The sequence below is a fragment of the Hyperolius riggenbachi genome, chromosome 1, assembly GCF_040937935.1.
Source record: "Hyperolius riggenbachi isolate aHypRig1 chromosome 1, aHypRig1.pri, whole genome shotgun sequence".
NCBI lineage: Eukaryota > Metazoa > Chordata > Amphibia > Anura > Hyperoliidae > Hyperolius > Hyperolius riggenbachi.
The window spans coordinates 622,810,382-622,823,148 of NC_090646.1; the positions used below are offsets into that span (position 1 = coordinate 622,810,382).

A 12,767-nucleotide genomic window follows, 5' to 3' on the forward strand; every position below is an offset into this window, starting at 1 on the left:
GCTGCCCATGTATGTTACACGTGGAAGAGGGGCCGTTGTCCATGTATGTTACACGTGGAAGAGGGGACCGCTGCCCATGTATGTTACACGTGGAAGAGGGGGCCGCTGTCCATGTATGTTACACGTGGAAGAGGGGCTGCTGCCCATGTCTGTTACACGTGGAAGAGGGGGCTGCTGCCCATGTATGTTACACGTGGAAGAGGGGACTGCTGCCCATGTATGTTACACGTGGAAGAGGGGGCTGCTGCCCATGTATGTTACACGTGGAAGAGGGGGCTGCTGCCCATGTATGTTACACGTGGAAGAGGGGGCCGCTGCCCATGTATGTTACACGTGGAAGAGGGGGCCGCTGTCCATGTATGTTACACGTGGAAGAGGGGGCCGCTGTCCATGTATGTTACACGTGGAAGAGGGGGCCGCTGTCCATGTATGTTACATGTGGAAGAGGGGGCCGTTGTCCATGTATGTTACACGTGGAAGAGGGGCCGCTGTCCATGTATGTTACACGTGAAGGAGGGAGCCGCTGTCCATGTATGTTACACGTGGAAGAGGGGGCCGCTGTCCATGTATGTTACACGTGGAAGAGGGGACCGCTGTCCATGTATGTTACACGTGGAAGAGGGGACCGCTGCCCATGTATGTTACACGTGGAAGAGGGAGCCGCTGTCCATGTATGTTACACATGGAAGAGGGAGCCGCTGTCCATGTATGTTAAACATGGAAGAGGGAGCCGCTGTCCATGTATGTTACACGTGGAAGAGGGGACCGCTGCCCATGTATGTTACACGTGGAAGAGGGAGCCGCTGTCCATGTATGTTACACGTGGAAGAGGGGGCCGCTGCCCATGTATGTTACACGTGGAAGAGGGGGCTGCTGCCCATGTATGTTACACGTGGAAGAGGGGGCCGCTGCCCATGTATGTTACACGTGGAAGAGGGGGCCGCTGTCCATGTATGTTACACGTGGAAGAGGGGGCCGCTGTCCATGTATGTTACACGTGGAAGAGGGGACCGCTGTCCATGTATGTTACACGTGGAAGAGGGGGCTGCTGCCCATGTATGTTCCACATGGAAGAGGGGCCGCTGTCCATGTATGTTCCACATGGAAGAGGGGCCGCTGTCCATGTATGTTCCACGTGGAAGAGGGGCCGCTGTCTATGTATGTGCCACATGGAAGAGGTGCCGCTGTCCATGTATGTTCCACGTGGAAGAGGGGCCGCTGTCCATGTATGTTCCACATGGAAGAGGTGCCGCTGTCCATGTATGTTACACGTGGAAGAGGTGCCGCTGTCCATGTATGTTCCACATGGAAGAGGGGCCGCTGTCCATGTATGTTCCACATAGAAGAGGTGCCGCTGTCCATGTATGTTCCACATGGAAGAGGGGCCGCTGTCCATGTATGTTCCACATGGAAGAGGGGCCGCTGTCCATGTATGTTCCACATGGAAGAGGTGCCGCTGTCCATGTATGTTCCACATGGAAGAGGTGCCGCTGTCCATGTATGTTCCACATGGAAGAGGGGCAGTTGTCCATGTATGTTACACGTGGAAGAAGGGGCCTTTGACCATGCCCTATCATTTCTATTGCCGGGAAGCACCGCCAGTTACTCTATTAACATATATGCATTACTATAGCAACATGCACATTATCCTAGTAACACGCATGGCACTAATAAAGTGATGGGCGGTGCTTGTCTGGCATTCAGAATGGTAGACTTTCTGGCCTTTGGCGTATCAGGTTCATTGTGAGTATGGACCAGTGCACACCAAAAAGTGCTAGTGTAATTTGCAAACGCTTAGCGCTTTTTGAAGTGATTTTCCTAGACAATACTAGGCATGTGTCTAGCGATTTTCTAATCATGCCTAGTGATTTTTGGAGCATTTTGGTGTAGCGTTAGTTATTTTTTGTTACAGTACAGCTGTAACCGAACAGCTTCTGTAACAAAAATGTTCTGTTCTAGTTCTTTTTAGAGCGATTTTCCACTTTCCTATACTTAACATTGAGGTTAAATCGCCTCCGAAATAAGCAAAAATGCTGCAAGATCCACGTTTGCATTTGGGAAAAAAGCTCATCGCTCTGGTGTGCACCATCCAATTTAAATACATTACTTTGCTCTTTTCAAAGCGATGCCGTTTTTAAAAGCACTCAGAAGCGCTCTTGGTGTGCAGCAGCCCATACCTCCATTGGCAGGTTAGTTTTGTATGGTATTTTGGTTCCATGCTGAATCTTTTGGAGATCATCCAAACATCTGCAATATCCTCAGAGGGGGCAGGAAAAATTCCCAACCAGTCTATCAAGTGATTGCCCATACTGGTAATCCTGTTAATTACTTCTCCACAAACATCTGGAAATTACTATGCTAGACTGGGTTTTGGTTTTCTCCATTATCTCTGGAGTTTTCCTCCTTTAGAAGCAGCTTAGCGCACACATCCACATCTACACGTCTTATGTAAGATTAGCTGCTATATTAAAGAGAATCTGTACTCTAAAATTCTTACAATAAAAAGCATACCATTCTATTCATTATGTTCTCCTGGGCCCCTCTGTGCTGTTTCTGCCTCTCCCTGCTGCAACCCTGGCTTGTAATTGCCCTTTTTATGCAGTGTTTACAAACAAAAGACATAGCAAGTAATAGGCTGAGAGTAGGTCAGTGTGCGAGTCATACAGAGTGTGCAGGGGGCCTGGAGAGGGTGTGTATAGCTTCTATCCAATCACAAGCAGCACAGCACATTCCAGCCTGACTGCCTGAGCCCGACAGGAGAGAAGATTAGATCATATAACAGAGATAACACAGCCACTGTGCAACTAGAAAAGGCTGCAGTTAGACAGAGCACATTAGAACAGGTATAGGAACTTATAGGATAGAAGAATTAAGGATGAACATTTTGTTACAGAGTCTCTTTAAGCCAAGAAAGGGGGAGGAGACTCTGGAGAGGCCTGGAGAGGAATGATTGGTGAAAATCTGCATAATATATTCAGCTATTATTAATTCCAGCTAAACTTCTGTAATCACCTGCTCACTGCTCACACTGTGAACTGCAAGCTGATGTTCATTCAGTGTATCCAGCTGGTTCATGCACATGATGATATACAAAATCAGAGGTTATTCAAGGTCTAAAGTCGCATACGCACACCAGCAAAAAACTTGGCTGATATCTCAGACAATAATCTAGTGGGTGTAGCGAGTATATGGTTGTCCAAAAACTTGTTAAGCGATCCAAGCAAGATCAAACAAGTGCAGTGTATTCCTACTTTCCTGGCCCAGCAAACGCTCATGCTACACTCATTATCCCCCCTGCCCTCTCCACTGAACAGTACATACGCCTTGGCTATAGCTGCACTTGTCTGTACAGCATTTGTGTCCTGAAATGTTGCTCTAATTTTAAACACTGACCATTGAGTGCAACATTTGTTTAGCATGAATGAGCAGATTAAATGTTCAGCAGACTGTGCTTAAAGGATACCCGAGGTGACATGTGACATGATGAGATAGACATAGGTATGTACAGTGCCTAGCACACAAATAACTATGCTGTGTTCCTTTTTTTTCTTTCTCTGCCTGAAAGAGTTAAATATCAGGAATGTAAGTGGCTGACTCAGTCCTGACTCAGACAGGAAGTGACTACAGCGTGACCCTCACTGATAAGAAATTCCAACTATAAAAAACACTTTCCTAACAGAAAATGGCTTCTGAGAGCAGGAAAGAGATAAAAAGGGTCAATAGTTCATATATTTTAGCTCTGGTATACCTCAATGAATGTGTCATTGAGCAAAAACAATAAAACAGTTAAAACTTAAAAAGTAGATTTAAACATAAAATAAAACTGTGGAATATCTTACAAAGTCCTTTTTAGGAGAAGGAAGATAGATACAATCGTGTATTTCATTACTTTATTTTCACCTCGGGTGTCCTTTAACTCCTGATATTCCCTATTGTGCAATAAATCTATTGAATTTGATTTATTTAAGTACCGGTATTTATATAGCGCTGACATCTTCCGCAGGGCTGTATATTGTCTTGTCACTTAACTGTCCCTCAGAGGGGCTCACAATCTAACCCTTACCACAGTCATATGTGTATGTATGTATAATGTAGAGTATGTATGTCTAGGGCCAATTTCAGTGGGAAGCCAATTAACTGATCTGTATGTTTTGGGATGTGGGAGGAAACTGCAGTGCCTGGAGGAAACCCACACAGACACGGGGAGAACATACACACTCCTTGCAGACATTGATCTGGATGGTATTTGAACCGGGGACCCAGCACTGAAAGACAAGAGTGCTAACCTCTACACCACCATGCTGCTGCACAAATAACTGAATGATTTAAATTGGGAAGGGGGTGCGATGGGGTCAAATGATCCGTACAAAGTTAACAGGGACGCTGCAATCCCAGTTTCACTTTTCCCCAAAATTTACGTGAAACTTTTTTAAAATGGGAAATCGCATTTGAAAATCACATAGTCAATCTGTGGCTCGTTTCCCACTTGCGCAGGATCACATGCGGCCAGCAGGAGTGGACAGTGTAGTGTCTCCTCTGATAGTCCACTGTCGTCCGGCAGTAGCCTGGGGCAGATGTGTTACCCCCATAGCTAGGCTATACGGTGAACAAATTCACCTGTCCAGGATTATCACCTGTCCAGGATCATCGTGCTCTGCACAGAAGTGCGGCACGCTTACCGCAACAGATCCAATGGATTCATTGCAGACTGACAAGTGTGAACAGCTCCAAAATATAAAACAGGAGCTGTTCATTGTCAGTTCTGCAATGAGCCGAGAATTGACTAAAGTGTCCGTTCTAAGTGAGAACAGAGCCTGAAACTGAACAACAAAGTGATTGCACATGCCATTATATCACATTATACCAAGTAAACCAGAACTGCTCTAAAGAAAGGGCCATCCAATCAGTAAAGTAAACACAGCAGATACCTTTTATCTTATCACCCAATTGAACTGTCAATAGCAGAACTGGAAGAGCTGCCTGTTGGATTAATGATTAATGAGATAATTGAAAGTGCTGATATTCACTTGACTGAATGCCCTCTGCTGGAAGGCTGCAGGGGGTGTGATCCGTCTGTGCCGCATTGGCATGTTGCCTACCTACTGCTGCCAGGGGATACTCAATACTCGCCCACTGCTGCCAGAGGGATACCCGGATACCCACCCACTGCTGCCAGGGGGGACACTCACCCACTGCTGCCAGGGGGGACGCCCGCCCACTGCTGCCAAGGGGGAACACCCACCCACTGCTGCCAGGGGGGACACTCACCCACTGCTGCCAGGGGGGACACTCACCCACTGCTGCCAGGGGGGACCCCCGCCCACTGCTGCCAGGGGGACGCCCGCCCACTGCTGCCAAGGGGGAACACCCACCCACTGCTGCCAAGGGGGAACACCCACCCACTGCTGCCAGGGGGGACACTCACCCACTGCTGCCAGGGGGGACCCCCGCCCACTGCTGCCAGGGGGACCCCCGCCCACTGCTGCCAGGGGGACACCCGACGGGTGTAGAGGCGTGTTTGCGCTACCGCTCTGATAGTCTTGAATAGGATAGCTGACCAATCCAAGCAGGCTTTGTATACAACAACCAGCCAATCACCGGTAAGGTACATCACTTGCCGTGATTGGCTGGTTGTTGTATACTGGGTACCACATACAGTACAGCACCAGTATAAGGTACTTACAATTATTTATGAAAAGTAAGAGTACCAGGTGCAGCAGCTGACTGTTGTTCTTCCTGCACACTTGACATTTTTCTCTCTGCCCTCTGCAGTAATTTTATTTTTAGCAGTAAAGGAACACAAAGTGACCCATAGCAACCAGATTCCCACTTACTGATGACAGCTTAGTAAGCTATCTGGTTGCCATTCTTTTCTTTACTTTAAAGAAAACCTGTATTGAGAAAAATATCCCCTGGGGGGTACTCATCTGGGGTGGGGGAAGCCTTCGGATCCTATTGAGGCTCCCCCTCGACCTCCTTAGTCCCACAGCGGCGGTACTAAAGCTCCCCGAACAGCGGGGATGTAAATATTTACCTTCCCGGCTCCAGTGCAGGCGCAGTATCGGCTCTCTGTCTCTGCCAACGGAGATCGGCTATTTCCGCCTATCTCTGTGCTGAGAGCTGCAACAGCGCCCCTGCTGGAGCCAGGAAAGGTAAATAAATCAGCGCTTGTCAGGCTTGTGGAGGGAGGATTGCCGGACACTTTGGGGGAGCCAGCGCTGGATTGCCTGCAGCTACAGGAGTGGGGGAAGCCTCACTGGGACCCTGAGGCTTCCCCCTCCCGATGTGAGTACCCCCCATGGGGAACTTTTTTTTGATACAGGTTCTCTTTAAAATGATCCACACTCAGTTGTAAAACAAAGGAGGGACACCGACAGCCCAATATGGTGTAGCATGTACTGCTAGTAGAGGAAGAGATGATAGAGTAAATACAATATACTCACAAGTCAGGGTTACCTCTCAGGCAACCACTGATAATGCAGGCGGGGAGATTAGACCTGACCCCACTCAGGATTAAGAAGTCGCTCTCTGTAGATCAGGGGTCTCAAACTCAATTTACCTGGGGGCTGCAGGAGGCAAAGTCAGGATGAGGCTGGGCCGCATAAGGAATTTCACAATCGCGGCGCATCGCCGCCTCTGCCCGCCCCTCTCACTCTTCCTTCACAGAGAGGGGCGGGGAGAGGCGGCAATCCGTGCGGCGATTGACGTCAGGAGGGGCAGAGCTGAAGCTGAAAGCTCTGCCCCTTCCAGGAAATGCCGGCAGATTGCGCCCCGGGCGATTTGGGGGCTCTGCAGCCCTCGTTTAGCGGCGGGGATGCGGCGGATTACTTGGGAGCACTGAAGCGAACTATAAGGAAGCTTTTGCCGGCGAGGGCCACAAAATATTGTATCGAGGGCCGCAAATGGCCCGCGGGCCGTGAGTTTGAGACCCCTGCTGTAGATAGAAGAAAATGGGGAAAAAACACCCCTCCACCAAGGGTGGACTTGTTCAATGTTATAGGAATACAGAGGAGCCAAAAGTGGTGGAAGTGGTGGACTTACCTCCCTCCAAGCAGACACAAGATAATATTGATGTAATATCAATAAAGCAGTTTTTTATACACTCCACAAGATCATACAACGCATTTCGCAGGATTGATCACGCTTCCTCAGGCAATAAGGATGGAGCATACACAAACAGGTCTGTAATTCCCAGAGGCTATTGAATGAATTACAGACTTGTTTGTATATGCACCTTCCTTGTAGGTCACGTAAATTCCCATCACGGCGAGGCTGGCAGACAACATCCGATAGAAGTAATCTTTTCCCTCCTTCCTCGCCAAGTTACTCCATTAGGACATAATGAAGAGAACAAGCAGTCAATTATTAATAAAAGCGTGTTCTAATTCTGCTGCTAGGTGAAAAGGTCTACACGGTTCATTAACTCACTGTGGTCTGAGGTTAGTTAATGTGGCTCCCTGATGTACGCAGACAGGAAGGAGACTGTGACAAGACTAGACAAACACTGGGCTCCAGCTATCAGACTGGTATCACACCTATTAGTAGCATTGCACCGCAGAAACCAGCCTTCATATGGCGTTGCCCCATGGTGCAGTGACAGGGTCATATGCATAGTACCGCCCCCGGCTTACTGACCTACACCCTGCAGGGCAGGATGAACGTCACGTATTCCCATCTGCGCATGCGTGCCACGTCGCACTGCACTCCCCTCACTGCGTCGCCCGCTGACTTGCATTGCTGCATAATCCGTGCAGTATGTGCGGATCATGCGGCAATGCGCTGCAGACCTTGTGTCAGGAATGTGGTGGTTTAAATACTTGTGTGTGTGTCACATCGTGTTAAGTGTGCAAGTCTCCTTAGACTAGTATGGCCCTTGCTGTGGGAAAGCACAAAGCTGGGTGACGCAGCGGACAATCCCCTTCCGTAGCTCAGCTTGTATTTGGGTGTTTGGCTTAGTAAGTTATCATGTGGCAACATTTAGATACTGCATACGCCTGCCACAAGGGCCCTTTTCCACTGAACATTACGATCGTGACTACAATGTTTTCTATATATTGCAAGTGGCTCTTTGTGCATTTTGGTTTAATGTTCACGTGATCTATTGTTTTTTCATGCTGCAGTAATAATGTGACATCTGTCAGGGTTTGGACTAGTCCATCTCCTCATGGGGGATTCTCAATACCTCTTTAAAGGAATCATCAGGCAATCTCTGCTACTCCCCGATCTACTTATGTTTGGCACCTTATCCTCTGCTGCGCCTGCGTGAGCGCCACTGTCAATCAAGTTCACATTGTCCGGACTGCACTGAACATGCTGGACTTGATTGACGTTGGCGCATGCGCAGGAGCAGTAGAAGAGGACACAGTGTAGGGACCCCGGGCCGGCGGCTGAGAGTGGAGCTGTGGCGTGGGACATGTCAGCTGCAAGGGGCTGGAGGAAGCCCCAGGTAAGTAGATCGGGGGTAGCAGAGATTGCCTGATGATTCCTTTAAACGGCAACTGAAGTGAAAGGGATATGGAGGCTGCCACATTTATTTCCTTTTAAGCAATACCAGTTGCGGGGTGGGGAGTGCGCTGGGCGGACAGCAAAGCGGTGAGTGGACCATTTTTCGGGTGATTGCGCCTCAATGGAAAGTATAGGAGAAACGCAAAACGCTCACAAAATCGCTTTGTGCATTGATTGGGTTTGCGTTTTTAATAATAAATACACTGTATTTATTCTTTTCCGGGTCAAAGAGTTCACTTCCTGACTTGCGTCAGGGAGTGAATTACAAAACCGATTGGGAAAAACCGCTTAGAAAACCGATTAGCACAAAACAAATTGCCCACCTAAGCGCGGGAATCGAAAAAAAAAATACACATCAAAAACCACCCAACGCTATCGGGCACGCGAAAGGAACGCAATGTGAACAAGGCCTAAGGAAGTGTTCTGTGTTTTTGTACTAGTAATGGGGGGAGTGTCCCACAAGATAGCAATAACAAGGTTATGCGGCTACTCCACTTTGCCATGCATGTTCTGTATCACGTTCCATACACTCTAACAACCACATCCTAATTACCTTGCAATCTGCAGGGAAACAATGTAAGGAAAGGAGGAGGATATATGAGATCCACTGAAGTCGGGGGGGGGGGGGGGGGGGGGGTTGGTGTGGACCTAATGCTCAGAATACATAATGAAGTTTTTCGGCAGATAGTTGGCTCAATAGATAATTTCAGACAGGTCCGGTCTGATTTTTGTTTTTCTGATCGATTTGTATAGAAGTGACCAGAAAGTCAATCAAAAAAACGATCAAAAACAGATCGGACCTGGCGGAAATTATTTATCGAGCCATATATCTGCCGAAAAAACTCATCGTGTATTCCCAGCATAACACAGACATTTTATTGGGACGTAATTAAGTGTAAAAGCTAGAAAAACCTTTTTTTGATTTTGTATGTTCCCCAAAATACCATAATTACTATATCAATAAGTACCTACATAAAAATCTGAGATTTTGGGCCTGATTCACAAAGCGGTGCTAACAGTTAGCACGCTGGTGAAAAGCCCTTTATCATGCCTAAACTCAGAATAGGCATGATAAAGTTTAGGTGTGATAAGTTTAGGCATGATAAGTTTAGGCACCAACTGGGTTAGCACCGCAGTGCACAGCTGATCAAAAGTTTTGCGCTAGCAAAGTCTGGTGCACTTCGCATAAAGTTTAATGGCGCTGCTTTGCGTGCGGGACTTTGCGTGCGATCTAAACTTATCTAAACTTATCACGCCTAAACTTATCACGCCTAAACTGACTTTTCACCAGCGTGGTGCAATGGTTATCATGCCTAAAGTCTCTAACTGAGTTAGCACCGCTTTGTGCTTCAAGGGTTTTTATTGAAAGGAAAAATCACATTACAGATAGTTATAACAGTAAATAACAACAAGTACCCCACTTAGGGGAAAAGCATGTTAGCATACATAAATGGTTAAGATAAAATGAAATACTTTAATGTATAGCTTTTAATAACTAACAATATTTTGGTAAAATAAGTGGTTCTTCCTCCATTTAAAGGGAAAAAAGAGAAGGGAGGGAAGATAATGATATAAGGAGACAAGTTAGGATAGTCGGTGCCGTGGGTGGGGTTGCCACATCATACCAACCGGCACCAACTGACCCAACATTGGGGGAAGGAAGTGATAATTTAGGAGGGAGGGTTAGGGGAACAGGAAAATATATATACAAACATTTAAATATAACTAGATTTCTTGTCCTGATATCATATACCCTGGTGACTATAAACATATATATGAGTGATGTCCACATAGAAGAAATTAAAATGAGTGTAGTGTGTAGGAGAGGCCTTGATTATCTTGCCATGATATCCATTTATCCCAAATCTTGAAAAAGTTATCCGTTTTGTCTTTTAATTTAGCTAGAATATGCTCAGATTGCATTGTTTCATTCAAAGCACCGCTTTGTGAATCGAGCCCTTTGTCTATTGAAGCTCATCATTAGCTGCTGCTATTCCTACCCCTAGCCTATACTTGAGTCAATCATTTTTCCAGTGGTTTTTTTAGGTCAAAGTTGAGGGGTCAGCTTATACTAGGGTCGCCTTATACTAGAGTATATGTGGTACATGGAAATGGATAAATTTGCCAAGGAGCATAAGAGAAAAGTAATGTATAGCACATTTAAATCTAGGAAAAAAATGTACTCTTAATAAATGTGTACACGTGTATTTTACGTTACAGTTTTTCAGAATAGTGGTCCTTTAAAACAGAAAACGAGATCAGTGTTTTGTCCTCAATTTTTTGACACGTTCTGACTTTAACCCAGACGCAGGAAAAATGCACCATTCACTACATTTGCATTGGGGGTAAAATTGCAAATTTTTGGGGGGCCATTTCGCACTAAAAAAATTGCTGAAAAAAGTGCTGATTTTTCAGAAACTGCGTTTGTAATTCTTGTTCCAAAAACGATGATAATCCTAACATTTGTATAGCGCTTTTCTCCTGTTGGACTCAAAGCAATCAAGAGCTGCAGTCACTGGGGTGCTCAAGAGGCCACCCTGCAGTGCAGGAAGCCTTGCCCAAGTACTCCTTACTGAATAGGTACTGACCCTAGTCAGGATTCAAACCCTGGTCGCTCATGTCAAAGGCAGTGCCCTTAACCAGTACTCTATCCAGGATCATAACGCATTTGATCCGAGAATGCTGCACGTAGCGGTTTTGTGGTTGCAACAACAATGAAACATTTGCAAACTGTTTTTCTCCCTCAGGACCCAAAGTGCATAAGCTTGGTGACAACTAAAATCCCACCTCCTGCTCACGCCACACAGTGAACATGTCCCCAATTGGAAAATACAATAGGCTTCCTGGGTCAATAACAGTTAATACATATCTCGCCCTCCAACGGGTCTGGAGATATGCTCAATCCCTTGGAAGGGAAAAAAAAAAAAAAGAGGACATGTCACCGTGATGGGACAGACAAAAATTACTGGCTGCATACGAAATCTCTGTCCTTAACAACAAAACCTTTGTAAAGCGCTTTTCTCCCATAGGACACAAAGCGCCTAGGCATGGCTCAGATCAGTACATAGTGCTAGGGGAAAAAGTTTAAATCCTCATAGATGCTCTGGTAACAGCCCCGTTCTCTGCGGCACCCGGGCGTACTGCGCATGCGCAGAACGCCCCTCGGCCGGGGAGTAAGACGGGGGAGTGCGTCTGCCGACACTGCGTCAAATGTCCCCAACTGGCCGTGAAGAACAAGGCTGATACCAGAGCATCTAGGAGCCTTTATATGCCGGCATGGGAGTGATCTGTGCAGCTGAGGCTGGAGGAAGCCCCAGGTATGTATAAAACGTTTTGTCCCCCTCATCTCAGGTACACTTTACGTAATAAAAAATGCCAGACTAAACAGATGGATTTTCATTTTTGATTTAAACGTGTCCAGAGCTGAAGCAGTTTGGCAAGGCATTTCACAAGGTAGGGGCAGCATGACAGAAAGCTCTGTCTCCAAAGGTTTTTAGTTGGACTCTGGAGGAGGTCAAGTTATTGGATCCTGTTGATCTGAGGTTGTGGGAGGTGTGGTGCAGTTACAACATATCCTTCAGGCTGTGTTGTGTAGGGATTTGAATGTTAGCATGCCAATTTTGAGAAGTATTCTTCATTTTACAGGTAGCCAGTGAAGTGAGCAAAGGACTGGTGTTACATAACAATGGCAGGATTGGCTTGTTAACAGTCTTGCGGCAGCATCCTGTACTAGCCGCAGGTGGTGTAGGTCTCTGTTTTGAAGGCCTGCATAGAGGGCATTGCAATAGTGCAGACGTGATGTGATGATGAAGGTGTGAACTAGGATTGGAAGATCCTCTAAAGCAGGGATGTCAAACTCAAATACAACGTAGACGAAATTGGATACTGGGACCTATTCGCGTGCCAACCTCAATGTCTGCTGAACAGCATCCTCCCTTATAAAGTTCCCTGGTGTCTCATGGCCCCCCTCTGACCACTATATGGTTACCTGGTGTCTAGTGGCCCCCTCCCTCCCCTATACAGTTCCCTGGTGTTTACTGCTTTTCCCCTACCTCCCTATATGGCTTCCCTGGTGTTCTAGGGCTTCACCCCCAACATAGCTTCCCTGGTGGTCTAGAGAGGGCCAAACATAATGCAAAGTGGGGAAACCACTTGGGGCCAAATTTAATGGCCCTGAGGGCAAGATTTGGCCCACGGGCCGGAGTTTGACATGTATGCTCTAAAGGAATGAGTTGCTTAATTTTCGCAATATTCATTAGGTG

At 46.8% G+C, this 12,767-nt stretch overlaps 1 protein-coding gene across 1 annotated transcript in view; it reads right to left on the bottom strand.

Moving 5' to 3' along the window:
- LOC137529073 (succinyl-CoA:3-ketoacid coenzyme A transferase 1, mitochondrial-like) overlaps window positions 1–12,767 on the bottom strand; it is a 219,170-nt gene that overhangs the window by 188,124 nt on the left and 18,279 nt on the right. The gene's annotated exons all lie outside the window — the stretch shown is intronic.